A 15,593-nucleotide genomic window follows, 5' to 3' on the forward strand; every position below is an offset into this window, starting at 1 on the left:
CAACCATTTGAGTGAAAAAGCAATGATATGGTGCTTTTTCACTCAAATGGTTGAAGAATAGATTCCAAAACAAGCCTCAGTTTGTTCCTAAGTAGATTCTCGAAGTATTAAAGCCATGTAAGACTTTTAGAAAAGTTTTATTGACCTTCTCATGCGTAATGGAAATTTAGTAGGCGTAGGTTTACCTCTTGGGTTGAAGAAACCTAATAATTTATAGTGTTCACACGTAACAGGGAATTGGTTTTTCGTACCTTTTTCTAAGTCCTACAAGCTATGTCACACATTTACTTTTATTATAAAATTTTAGTTTCATCGTAATCGGGTCAAATGAAAGCTGTATACTCTTACTTATACAAACCAATCTATGGTTTCACACAGACTTCCAAGAACCCTTACATCTGAGCTATAATTATGTCCCACATTTATTTTTATTCTTTATAGTGCATAGACTGTAAAAATATTGGCTCACCGTAATCGGGTCAAAAGATAGCTGCTATATTACTCTTACCTATACAAACCAATCGATGGTTTCACACAGAAAGGACTGGCAACCCTTACATCTGTTAATACGAAGGGGTAAGTGTACAAAGGTCCCGCGGGTCAATAAGACAAGTGCGAGGGGAGATGTGTGTCAGGAACTTTATCTTGTGACCCCAATAAAGGTATGCAAGACGTACGGTGTATGCGTTACTAGAGGGTCGCTGTCAACCATTTTGAATTACTACACAAAACCAACCGCTACCAGAATACTAGGTTAGGTTAGGTTAAGAACTGCGACCCCTACACTAAACGAACCGCTACCAGAAAAGTAGGTTAGGTTAGGTTAGAATTGCGTCCATTACACAAAACAAACTCCTACCTAATCTGTGTTAAACATTTACATATGTCGTCATAAAAATACCTTTACTATATTATTATACCGAATAATGCTTATATAATAATACTTGTATAATAAATGAGCATTATATCACATGATCGTTATAATAAATGAGTGTTATATCAAAAGATAATTATACAAAATGATATGAAACATTTTAATAATATACCAAATGTATATTATACAAAATGAGTTATTATATTTTCTGAAATTATATTAAATGTTGTTATATCTACAGAAAATATATTAATTACTTTTAAATCGATCATTACACACCCAGTTTAGGTATTAGCTCAGGATCGGGATAAATGGCGTACTAGAAGAGAGGCATATGCTCAGAAGTGGGCGATAAAGGGCTGAAATGATGATGATTATGAGCAAAGATACGGTCAATAAATTTTATTTCAGTGACTATCATTTCGTACCTCGACACAGTGACTAGTATGAGGTCTCTAACGACTTTCATATTGATTGACATTGTGGCAACTGGCAATGCACAGTGCACACATTGTGGAACAAAATGGTGATTCTTTGACTGTAAGTTACCAATCTTTTTTTTTTACGAAAGTACCTAATACATTGTTTGATCAGCACAAGTATATTCTTCTATAATACTCATCATATGGCATTGATATTTAAATTTGCTTCATTATCTGTTTGCGTATTTCTAAATATACACTCCTCCTACTCTATCCTCAAATTCTTTGGACACATCACTCGTAACGAGGACTCCATGGAACGCTTGGTGGTACAAGGGAGAGTCGAAGGCAAAAGATCTCGTGGCCGCTCCCCAACACGATGGACAGACCTCATTAAGTCCATCACAGGGAATTCAGTCAACGATTGCTCCCACTCCACTAAAAACAGAGCCACATGGCGACGGATCGCAAGAGCTGCGGTGGCGCAGAAATCGACCGTGACATGACCACGACCACTCTGTCAAGAGTGCACGACTAAGAAGGAGAGAAATATTCACTCAAAATGTTAACTAGCCGTCAATATTTATTACTAAACAATACACAAGGTACTAATTTTAACAGCAACACACCAACTACACCTACTATTGAAACCTTTTGTCGTGGCGTCGAGCCTACATGTAATTCGCGACTACTTTACGATTACAAGTCGCGAATTATGTACATGTATGTAATTCGCGACTGAGTTTACGAGTACACGCGACGAGCGATTGAGATGTTACTCCCACGCTGTATTGTGTGCGACAATGCGACTAGAGTTACGACTTTGGCACTATTTCAGTTTAGGAATATAGGTACATATTGTTGCTTTAGCCTAGTAAGTAGTAAGCCTGCGAAGTTGGTGGTCCTACATTCATATGTTGGCCAATATATTCGCGGTTTTGTGTTTTTTTTCGCTATGTTACATGATGACAATGCGACTCGAAGTTACGAGTTTAGTACTATTTAGTATTTGAGTTACCAAGTCATCTCTCAACAAAAAAACCGGACAAGTGCGAGTCGGACTTGCCCACCGAGGGTTCCGTACTTTTTAGTATTTGTTGTTATAAATAGCGGCAACTTGTGAAAATGTCAGCTGTCTAGCTATCACGGTTCATGAGATACAGCCTGGTAACAGACATACGGAGAGATGGAGTCTTAGTAATAGGGTCCCGTTTTTACCCTTTGGGTACGAAACTCTAAAAACCTCGTACGTTTTTTAAGAATACTTTTTTATATTTGTAATTTTACTTCATTGACCTAATTAAATAATCTTTGTTACAGGTAATTGGACTAGCTAGCAACTATCATTAAATAGGTTTGAAGTGCAAATAGGTTTGAACAGCCCCCGCTGCAAATTGATATCAACACATTGTGCGCAACAAGTGAACTACCCCTGTTGTTTGATTAGGGTTGTCACTCGCGATGGTATATTTATTTTATTTTCTTATTTTGTCTTCATAATAATATTGTATTAGACACTTTTTATTTAGCGCCACTTGCACCGTCACACTAACCCTGGGTTAACCTGTTAAACCGTTAACCCAATGTCAAATTGTACTGGTAACCATGGGAACGCCAGATTTAACCGGTTAACCCCGGTTAGTGGGATTAGACAAAATAAAATTCAAATATAAAGCTACAAATGTGATAGATGGCATTAGTAGATGATACTCAAAAAGTTACATTGTATGGGTAGACAGCAACATTTCTATAGAACGTGACACAGCGTACAGCGTCGATTGAAGTCAAGAATATAATAGTTATTTGTGATTCACATATTTGTATGAAAATTGATTCCTCCTCCTCCTTGTGTCGTATTCCTCATTGCTGAGGGTCGTGGCCTCCACGAATTATTTTGTGGACTAACTCCTTCCACTTGTTGCGATCTTCAGCAGTGTGCAGTGCATCGTGGATTTTAGATTTAGTGCCTTCGCGGATCTGATCTGTCCATCGCATTGGGCTTCTTCCACGTAGTCGCCTTCCTTGGACTTTCCCCATTACCAGAAACATTTCCAGGTTGTCATTTTTCTTTCTGGCTGTGTCCAAAGAATTCAAAAATTCTACGAAGACAGATGGTTGACAGCCTGACAGTAACAACTTCCCACATGAAAATTGATTAAAGGTATTACATTTTTAAGAACTCTCTGCTAAACACAGTTAACATTAAATAGCTATTTCTCAGTCAAATGCGTCAACTAAAAATTTGAAACTAGGAGTGGCAACCCTAAAAACAATACAACCCCAAATAATAGGGGTGGATCGCAAACATTTGTCTTCCGCAGGGTTGTGCTCAACAGGTACTGACAGAGGCGATGATAGATGATCAGGGCAAAGCATTTAGGGCCCCCCCACATCTGGCGTCTTTCGAGCGTCGGCGTCTACAATTCTATGGCCGACGTCGACGCAACGTCGACGCAGCGTCGACGCAACTGCTCAGCGACGTCATTTTCCATAGCGCTGGACCGACGCCGACAGACGCCGACGCTCGAAAGACGCCAGATGTGGGGGGGCCCTAAGGCGCTCACAAATATCTGAACACGCCTCTATTGTCAGGGCCTTAGGCTGCGTGTTCAGATATTGTGAACACCTTGGCCGCTCCGATATATGTGATGGCGACTGTACGTACGAGTAAAAGAGCATTATCATGCAATAAATGGTGTTATTTTTAAAGAAAATTGTGGAATGATGTATTTCTAAGAAATAATTACTTTAGACTAAATAAATTAAGACCGATTTTCAATATCTTGTACAAAATGATTATACCTAGACTTTAACAGATTCGATTCAGACAATAAAAATAACCAAGCCAGCCTGTTACCAAGCTGAGTTAGACCAAGAAAAGTATGCAGAGATTTCGACAGCACACGCATTGCTAGTGTTATTTATACGTCATAATTTCATAGAAGTTTGACGTTTAAAATAACACCTGCACTGCGTGTACTGTCAAAATCTCTGCAGACTTTTTTTGGTTTAACTCTACCTATTAATGAGTTACCCATTACTGCTACAAGTTACAAATTAATGAGCAGAGGGAAATTGTTTTTTGTTCTATGTCAAATATTTCGGAATCTTCTCAAATTTCTTTATAGGGTACATCGCCAATTATTAGCCAGTTTTCAATTACTGGCCACCTATACTAAAATGAATTCTGTGTATAGGTGAATAGAACTCATTTTTGTAAGAGGCGGCCAGTTATTGAACGAGTGGGTTGTGGATAAATTTCAGTTACTGGCCATTTTCCTTATACTGAAAATGAGTTTTATTTATCTGTAAATAGAATTCATTTTTGGAATAGGTGGCCAATTGAAAACTGGCTAATAATTGGATTTTCGTACCTTATATACTAAAATGAACTTTGTTCACCTATAAATAGAAATCAAATTAAGTGGCCAGTAATTGGGGGGTGGCTAGTAATTGGCGATGTACCCTAGGTATAAAATGAATTTCCGTTATTTCTTGTAATTTTTCCATAACTTTCTTTGCATATTTGCAACCATAGGAAAACTTTTCGCAACGTTCATATTTGTCTACCTGGCTTCTTTTACCACCTGAAAAAATAGTTATTTACGATACGAGTGCGGAAAAGAGGAAATTAAAACACGACCGAAAGGAGTATTTTAAATCGACACGAGTTGCGAATTACCTATTCGCACGTGTATCGTACAACGTTTCACAGTACATATGACCCTTACAACTTTTGAAATCGTACGAAAAGTGCTATTTTACGCACTAGTGCGGGAAAATAAGGTCATATGTACTGTAAAATTTTTATAAAAATTCCTACTGATTTCTTAGGCAACTTATCGTTGTATTACACATCAAAGCTAAGACACAAGCTATAACTTGGAACACAACATCTAGTAAAAGATCGCGTATTTAGTCAACCTGTGGTTAACAACTAACCAGACGTTAAACTATAGTTAACGGACGCAGCTGTTCGTGTATTGTTATTAATAACGGCCCGGTATACCTTGAGTTTTCAGAGTAGGTACATATTCGTACCTAAAGAGTAACATTTATGCGAAATCTAACAAACTGTTGATAATGGTGTGACCCTATCCGTCATTTTGATATTTATGTTTGTTAGAAAGAGACAAAATTTAACAGAGACTTGTAAGAATTTAGGCACTATTTTCTTCTCTTCTTCTTCTTCTTTTTTAAAAACACCTATTATTTTTAGATCTATCTATCCCTAAATTTTAACTAAAGGCCTAGGGGTAGAAGTCCCAAACGATGGTCGGACCAAATAGCGGAGGAACTAAAATACCTGTCAGGGACGCACTCCACCAAACTACAGAACGGGACCGATGGAGACAACTAGTTGACGGAATGAAACTGCCGTATTCGAACTTCAAGATATTCACAAGAGACGACACGTACTAGATCCATTCTAGATACGTTATAGTTTCGATATCAACTAGTTCTCTTTTGCAGCGCAATTCGGGCAACCAATGTCACTTTTACGTTAGATAGAGTAAGATATCTATTAGATGTGAATTAGATCTTTAAGTCATATCCCGTGGAAATCGTTCAAGAGTATCTCCAGAACCGCGCAAATGTCAAATTTGTCAGGTTAGATCTTAAACATATCGTTATCGTATCTTGGTGATGTCTAAAAGATGTCTAATAGATGTCTATTTCAAAATCCGAATCGGGCCCAAACGGAGTCACGATCCTCAGCAATGAGGGACCGATTGAAGAGAGAGATCCCTAAATTTTAGAAACCGTGATTTTGCCATTTTATTACCTTGTTACATATTATGTAATTTTAAATAGTTTAAGACAGTAAACTAAGAATAGTTGTGTGGCGCAATACGTTTTTAGAAACCACTTAGCCTGGCCGTTAACATGTTTTATAACTCTTTAAATTGTTGTCTGGGTTGTAATGGGCAAGAAAGCAAGGAAAAACAGACACTAAATGGTGTAGTTACTTACATACCTATACCTATACTAGGTAGGTATTTAAATAAAAGAAAACAAATAATTTGTACATCTTCGGGTAGTTATATAACATTGGTTAACCAACCAAATACAAAACCACCTGGTACTGTCACTGAACGACCTGACGTTAACCTACATTATTTGATCATGTAATGGTTTCATCTAACCTCAACTGGCCTAAGGATCCATTTCAGGGTAGATTTTGTTTACTTTTATTTAAACACCTAAAGATATAGACTATAGGTACTTCCCCTACTCCTTTTACCTCTACTACTACTCTACTTCTATTTCTGCCTTTTAATTTACATAGATAGAAACCTAAGTACTTAAATAAACTAGAAAATTCAGGATTCATGTGCAAACCTTTCATATTCTATGTAGTCAAGATAAAACGCGTGTTATGAATGAAACAAAAGTGTCTCGGCCCATCGCAAATGTCATGCGCGCGCGCACAATGAGCGGGGTATTTTAGGATGAGTGGGACACCCCGCTTGACAAGGATTTTGGAATGACAGGAGTAAGTAATTCGCAAACATACTGAGCTGGAACTGTAATAGTGTGATTATAGCGAGTTTTTCAGTTTTTAATAGGTACCTACATACCAGGTTTTATATTTTTTTTCCTGGTCTAGAGGTTTGTTTTACGTTTTTATTTTATTTCATTCTTGTTGATATAATCAATTAATAATAATTAATAATCCATTAATTTTTAATAAAGATCTTTAAGCTATTACCAAACAAAGTCTGCAGCGGATTTGATATCCCACGCAGTGTAAGTGTTATGTATACGTCATAATTTCATTTCATTCACATTTAAAATGACACTTGCACTGCGTGGGCTATCAAAATCGCTGCAGACTTTTTACGGTCTGACTATATTAAATCATTAACCTTTTGTCTGTATATATACATGATGTAACTTTACAATGATCGTGACTGAATTTTTTGACATTTTTTTATTCGGGAAAGTTTTTATTTCTCTATACAGGACAACCGATTTCCGACCAACGATACCAAAAAGTAGCTACAAATATCATATGTAGTCCCTAAATAAATTCTGTATCAGTCAGTAGAGCGAAACTGCCGGCCTAGCCAAAGTTACAATCGCTATCGCTTCGACAACGAAAAGCTCTCTCTATCACTCTTCCATATTAGGGCGACAGTGACAGTTGCGTTTCGATCGCTACGAAGCGTACCTCTACCTACCTAAGCGATTGTCATCTTGGCTACGCGGCCTGAAACTTTTCTTTAAACTTCTACAAAGATTATTGTTATACTCATCTTCAAGACCTAAATTGCCAGCCAATCATAATCACTAACCATTTCCATTATTAAACATTTAACAACAATGACCTAAATATTAACTACACAATTAAACTAATTTTAAAAATCACGGGGCTGAAATACTGTCCATTATACGACAATTTCTGTCGTTCCAGAGAACCATCCCAGCTTAATTGGCAGTAAATTATAATAATATACATATTATAATTTATAATAATATGTTTACAACCCACCTGCTTGTGATGAATAGGGTTTGTCATGTGCCGTGTAATTGTAAGACAATCGTTATTTTACCACCACATTATTGAATAGTTTTTTTGAAATGAAAACTTCTTTAGCAACGCTGTGCACTTTATGTGATGGAGAAAAAACCGGGCAAGTGCGAGTCGGACTCGCGCAGGAAGGGTTCCGTACCATAATGCAAAACAAAAAAACAAAAAAAAGCAAAAAAAAAACGGTCACCCATCCAAGTACTGACCACTCCCGACGTTGCTTAACTTTGGTCAAAAATCACGTTTGTTGTATGGGAGCCCCATTTAAATCTTTATTTTATTCTGTTTTTAGTATTTGTTGTTATAGCGGCAACAGAAATACATCATCTGTGAAAATTTCAACTGTCTAGCTATCACGGTTCGTGAGATACAGCCTGGTGACAGACGGACGGACGGACGGACAGCGAAGTCTTAGTAATAGGGTCCCATTTTACCCTTTGGGTACGGAACCCTAAAAATGTTAAACTCGCAACAGGTCGCGTGACCGTAAGATTCGTAAGACGTAAGACGGACACGTGACCTGATCGAAAAACTGTTACAATGTCATTGAGTTTTCACTTCTGCCGGTACTCCCGGAGTGCAACCCGTTGTTTTTATCATATTTATTTCGTAAATAGTATTTTATTTACAATTATGGTGTTTCTCTTCCCTTTACTAAGAAATGAGATTTTATTGTTTTATTTTTCTAATAATACAGCAAGATTGTTTTAATTTATTGCTGTCTCTACCTGTAAGTAAAATACATACCTACGTAAAATTTAGAATTTTCAATAAGAAAGTTAGATAACTCTAACTACGCAGTTCTTCTGCAGGAAATATTTTTTTTAGTTTTGATTTGTTCTGTATCTACTTATAAAGGTATTCAATGTTACTTATATATACTGCAAAGCAGAAAAGCTACAGTTCTACAAAACAACCGTATCGTGCATGATTTAGGAATGTTTTACAAAGGTAACTTAAGTAAAGCAAGCAGATAAAAGTAAATTGCCTATTTACAGAATTAAAAAAAAATAATTGTCTATGGCATAAACACAACTGCAACGCTAATTAGGGTTCCGTACCCAAAGGGTAAAACGGGACCCTATTACTAAGACTTCGCTGTCCGTCCGTCCGTCCGTCCGTCCGTCCGTCCGTCTGTCACCAGGCTGTATCTCACGAACCGTGATAGCTAGACAGTTGAAATTTTCACAGATGATGTATTTCTGTTGCCGCTATAACAACAAATACTAAAAACAGAATAAAATAAAGATTTAAATGGGGCTCCCATACAACAAACGTGATTTTTGACCAAAGTTAAGCAACGTCGGGAGTGGGCAGTACTTGGATGGGTGACCGTTTTTTTTTTGCTTATTTTGTTTTATTTTTGCATTATGGTACGGAACCCTTCGTGCGCGAGTCCGACTCGCACTTGCCCGGTTTTTTTTTAAAGATAGACATAGCAATTACAGTTTGTTTATTTCTTTGCTCAAATCGATTGGATAAACTAATTATAACCAGAGAGCGCAACTTTGGTGCCGATGACAGACGTATGACGTGAAGCTAAATACAGAGTGTTGTTATCTAGATTATAGATACTTAAACATATAACAACTTATTAGCCTCTTTAGTTTACTGATATTGAAACTTGAGTTGAGAGTTTTTATACGTACTGGCCACGTATAAAAACATAACGAACTGTCTTTGTCATGTTAAAAACAAGATTGTTGGAAATGACAACCAATTACTGTTTACTTATTTTTTTATTAGTAAAATATAACCGAAATATTATTGTTTGAAGTCGCTATGGAGTCTATGCACCCGTATTCGCAGAAATTTCCTTTTCTGATTGTAAAAAATGAAAAAATGTGACCAAAATTTAACAGCAAAAGCAAGCAATATAGAGAAACATTTGAAAACAACAGAGCATATTAAACGAGAAGGAGATCGTTTCGTATCGTTTTTTAATGTTTACATTATTTTTTGTGTAAATAACCAAGCATTTTTATAAATAAACAATTAAATATATATATATATTATCATTATTAAGAATCATTGAGGTGTTACAATGTTGTTTTAAAAAACATCCTATATGCGACTTAACGTCATAATGACGTCATCGGCACCAAAGTTGCGCTCTCTGATTATAACATTCTGATTAGGTTTGCTTCATTTATTGAGTCGTAGATCTTCTTTTGTTTTTTTTTTATGTTTGTATTATAGTGTATTTAAAAACTAAACATTCTTGTTGTATTGGGCCCACTTGCACCATCCCACTAACCCGGGTTTAAGCGGTTTAACTGTCAACCCAGTGTCAAATTGCACTGGTAACCATGGTAACTCCAGGTTTAACCGGTTAACCCCGCGTTAGTGGAATGGTGCAAGTGGGCCTTACAAAGTAGTACACAGGTTTTAGAAGTTTAGGTACTGATTCAAAGGTTTTATTAAGTCTCACGAACCCGCCTCAAAAATGCCGCTCCCATACAATCGAAGATGCGCTCTCAGTATGCACGTTCGGTTCCTGAATAACACGATTATACGTATCTCTCAGGATAGCCGAGTCGTGCCAATTATACCCTCTATCGCCCATACGTCAAACCTTGCCAAGCAAAATGAAATTTTATTTTGTCAACACAAAGTTCAAATTAGAATGGAACAGGAGACCTTTTTATAGGTCTCTGGGCGGCTAAAGGATACAGTATCTGTGTCACACTTCCTAATCCATTGTAATTAAGTCCGCGTTGACAATGTGCGCGCGCCACCAGAGGGCCTACCGCGAACCACGTTCGACGTGTTGCCTCTCTGTCGCACTTGTAAATTCGTACGTAAGTGGGCAGGGAGGCAGCACGTTGAAAGTGGTTCGCAGTAGGCCCCCGGCCGTTTCATCTGTGACTTACGACCGCAATTGTGTTCGCTAAATCTGGACGCAAAAAGGATAAATGAATATGTGGGGCACAGTGGAAGATATGATGTGAAATGTTAAGATTATTAAGTAGCTTCCTTTAACCCTCTAAAGGCCTAATAAAAGGCGATCCATTCGATTATATTTTTAAAAAATCAGACAAATTATTTCGTTTAATACGATTAAAAAAAATTATGATATATTATTTATTTAAAAAAATGGTGACTACCGTTGACAGATAGAGTGGATATTTGGTTTGTTTTCTGCAAGTGCGTGAAAATAAAGAAAAAAGAGGTTATTTCCAGAAATGAAACCAATCTAGATTGATTTCTCGTTTTTTAAAACATCTGTACACCTAGTGGGTATGCATTTTGGTAGTATAAGGAATATTTTTACTGTAACTAACATACTTCACAATGGCGGATTATGTCTATTCACGGTTTGTTACCTAGAAAATGCATTATACATACTTAATCACGAAAAGAATCTCAATTGTCAACCCAGGAATCTATGTTACTGAATCGATATTTAATTAATCGCTAGCACTGGTCCTGTTTTGGCCCCGAAAAACTACACTACCTATTTACTACTACTGCAGTGGCGCAACGCGACCCGTAGTGGATCTTGGACACCAAAGACCGCCATGCTACTCTGTCCAAAGCTGTTTGTGTCCAGTCGACGGCGCCTAGTTCGCTAAGATCTTTCTACACTTCGTCTCTCCAGCGGTACCTAGGGCGTCCAGACACCCCTAAAAACTAGGTTATGCTTATAGCACTGCATTTCCTGTAACTCAGTCCTAATTCAAGGCTAAAAGAGAGCTTAGTTCAAGGTAGGACAGAGCATAAATTGTACAAGCTTTAACAATGTGGTTTACGAGACGGCATTGTTGCTTAGACACTAGTCCTTGCGTTTCCCTAGCTCTTATTATTATTAGGTTAAAGTTTAAATTTGTTAATTTAATGTGAACGTAAGAGTTGTAAGGTTAACGATGACTTACACCATATCTGGACACACAGTGCGCAGAGGCGGCAAAAGTTTGGAAAAACTGATTGTGGTCGGAAACGCCGAAGGCAGATCACGCGGTCTCAGAAGTGACATTTCTTCAATCAAAAACGTCATGTTTGACACTGACAAATCAGATCCATAAATAATCCAGATTAACCTAACCTAATTAATTATTAATAATTGGATTAATTATTAATTATTATTAGATTAATTATTGGTAAGTGTAACCTGTTATTAAAATCAGAATACGCCTGTACCAGTATAATAATTTTACGATATTATATCCCTCCTATGAGCTTCATTCATGATCCACAATCGGACAAGTATAGCCTATAAAACGTACAAATGAAGTATTAGATATTTCCGTAGCGGCTAAAAGTGTCATTATGGATGCGTGCGCGCAGGAAGCGCCCATCTTGCGCAAATCCGCCATTAGCGCGGAAAAATATTGTTTTGTCATACGTTTGTTAATGGATATTTCCTGTGGAGTTCGGTTGGAGATTATTGGCTTTATATGAGAGTATAATTAATTATGTTTTCTGATTTTTGGGAGTTTGAGAGAATGGAGAAACTGAAATGTCATATAGGAAAGAAAATGACGACCGGTCTGGCCTAGTGGGTAGTGACCCTGCCTATGAAGCCGATGGTCCCGGGTTCGAATCCCGGTAAGGGCATTTATTTGTGTGATGAACACAGATATTTGTTCCTGAGTCATGGCTGTTTTCTATGTATATAAGTATGTATTTATCTATATACATATTGTATATCATCGCCTAGTACCCATAGTACAAGCTTTGCTTAGATTAGAGCTAGGTCAATTTGTGTAAGATTGTCCCCAAATATTTATTTATTTATATTTATTTATTTAAATGGGGCCAAGGCGTCCAGTGCCCAGCGCTGGGATCGAACCAGCGTTTTCTGCATTCGCAGCAGATGCCATGACCACTAGGCAATCCGAGTCACGGCGGTACAGTACAGATCCAAATTTCACGAGTGGGTACATTTCACATATGCAATCTAGGCAAATCTGGTTGTATAACCTCTAGCCGCCCATACGTCAAACCTTGCCAAGCAAAAATAAATTTTATTTTGTCAACACAAAGTTCAAATTTGAATGGAACAGGAGACCTTTTTATAGGTCTCTGGGCGGCTAAAGGATAGAATAAGGAAACTTGAATGAAAATGGGTTTTCTGTTCACTCAATAAATTATAGACGGTGTAATTTTTAGTACGGATCGAAAAAAGGCTAATAAATATAGGATTTGATCCCAATGCGTTTTGCTGAAATAACCTATTTTTATACTTGATTACTTATTTCAAAATATATGAAAGTAAGCTGATAATGCATTTTAAAAAGATAGTCAGAAGACTATTTTTTACGCGAATCGATTAAAAAATTGAATTTTAGAAGCATGTTAGGAGCCAAATTTTGATGACTTTTCCCAAACCACTTTTCGCTGCTCAGCTATCAAATTGACTAACACTAACAACAACCCCAATCGTATTTAAAGTAAATCCCAATCCACAATACCCTTTAACCAACAATACCAATACTGATCTACAGATCTATAGATCCACTCGGCGCAGTGCCATTTTCAGAGCGTCTCAGAATAGATCACAATAATTCATAACGTTATGAGTCGATGCGCGTGCGACGAACAAAGAGATTCAATTGCTTTCACTCGCATACGCTGTTTAGCCGTCCGTCCGAAGAAAGGCCAGTAATGTTTTTGGTCATATATGATGTGCTTATTTGTAAATTTATTAAAATAGAAGTGTTAAGCATATTTACATGCTTATATACACACACCATAAATCCTTCATGACGCTTTCATGGACCTGATATCCTCAACAGAGCAACGCTGCAGCTCCCGTCATAACATACGGTTCCTGAACACATCATTGAGAACTTATAATATGTACGTAGATAAAGCAGTGTATGTAACTGTACATAATTAGGCATTAAAACATTCGTGTGAACCAATTACAAAACTCACTTCGTTCGTTTCATAAACACATACGCACGTATTTTAATGCCTTCCATTATGTAGTAGCTATCACACAAATATCTCACCAGATGGTTTCCATAAACTTGCTCAATATTGCCGATTGGAAAAAAATGTGTGCCCCCAAACACGTTACGTTGTTTTATCACAGAGTTCCTATGGCCACCTCCTGTCTCCATCATCAGATCAGCTCCATGACACCATAATATTGCATTGTCACCCGACTTAGGTATGTATGCAAAATTTCAGCTCAATCGGAAACCGGGAAGTGGATCAAATTTAACTGGCAAGATTTGATTACAGACAACGGTCAGGTGAAAGTACCTAATTAAAAGCTTGTGAAAAGGCTTGTGTTGTGGGTAGGTACTATACGACGATATATGTAGGTAAATAATAGATAATATACATAAATTAAATAGTTAGAAAACATCCATAACTCTAGAACAAATATCTGTGATTCATCACATCTTCAGATGAAGACTCAAACAAAAGCTACCAGGATTTGAACCCGGGACCTCCCGCTTCCTAGGCAGGGTCACTACTAGTACTAGCCAATAGGCCGTTATTTATTTATTTACATCGATCTATTTTCTTGCCGAACATGTGAAAGGTGTGACCAGCAGTTAAAATGACAGCTGTAAATCATGTGACAAGGAAATGCTCGTAAATCTGACTCTGAGGCCCATTGTCGCCTTCTCGGAACACCGATGTGGATTGTCTTTCGAAATGTTTACTGTTTAGTTTGTGCCCGATTCGAACTGTAAGATTTATTTATTATTTATATGAGCCTAGAGTGTCCCACTGCTGGGCAAAGGCCTCCCTCCTCCCTTTCCACGTATCCCGGTTTTTACCCGTCTCCCACCAGTTCATATCAAAGGCGTCAAGGTCATCTCGCCAACGCCGTCGAGGACCGCCGCGACCCCGGGTACTTTAAGATATTACGTCAATTAAAAGATCTAGAAACGATATGGACTGCTTCATTTTTAGGGTCCCGTACCCAAAGGGTAAAAACGGGACCCTATTACAGACTCCATACTGTCCGTCTGTCCGTCTGTCCGTCTGTCCGTCTATCCGTCTGTCAGTCCATCTGTCCGTCTGTCCGTCTATCCGTCTGTCTGTCCATCTGTCCGTCTGTCCGTCCTTCTGTCTGCTATAGCTAGGTAGTTGAAATTTTCAAAGATGATGTATTTTTTGCTGCCGTTATAACAGCAAATACTAAAATCAGAATAAAATAAATATTTAAGTGGGACTCCCATGCATACATTTTTTTATCAATGGTACACACGGTTTTTTTATCAGTTTTGCAAATTTGTATTTTACCTACAGGTTGTTTGGTACATCGTTTGCCAAATTAAAACGGCTGATATATAGGTTGAGTCATTTGCTATCTTCTCAGGCGTAGAAATTTTTAATTTGGCGCACATTTTTTTTTCACATCTATGCTAGATTTTCGTAAATTTCAAATTTTTGCTTGCATAGTAGTAAGTAGGCATGAGAAGATAGCAAATGACTCAACCTATCTGCCGTTTTAATTTGGCAAACGATGTACCAAACACCCTGTATATTCTAAGGCACAACATTGTGTTATGCTTACACCACAAGCTTTACCCAGCAAACATTTTAAGTATTTTTTCCTAGGCTCGAAGAAGATTTTACCAATTTAAGTATAAATTACGTCCTAAGTCACCAATTATTTTACGTATTGTACACTTTTACTTCCAAGTCAAAATATAGGGATAATAAAACGTAATTTTCGCTTCATAAATACACCATGAAGTCAGGGACTTAGGGGTTGAAAATAAGGCGAAATATTAGGTAAAATTACATATTCAATTACACAAACGGGTCTACCGCGATATAATTTCATTGTTTT

At 37.4% G+C, this 15,593-nt stretch overlaps 1 long non-coding RNA gene across 1 annotated transcript in view; it reads right to left on the reverse strand.

Moving 5' to 3' along the window:
- Positions 1-14,002, reverse strand: part of LOC134670953 (uncharacterized) — a 298,195-nt gene extending 284,193 nt beyond the window's left edge. The window contains exon 1 of the long non-coding RNA XR_010099150.1: positions 13,850-14,002. This is a non-coding gene — a long non-coding RNA (uncharacterized LOC134670953). The remainder of the gene's footprint in view (positions 1-13,849) is intronic.
- Between the last annotated feature and the right edge of the window lie 1,591 nt (positions 14,003-15,593).

This window comes from Cydia fagiglandana, chromosome 14 (assembly GCF_963556715.1).
Source record: "Cydia fagiglandana chromosome 14, ilCydFagi1.1, whole genome shotgun sequence".
In the NCBI taxonomy this organism is placed as follows: Eukaryota; Metazoa; Arthropoda; class Insecta; order Lepidoptera; family Tortricidae; genus Cydia; species Cydia fagiglandana.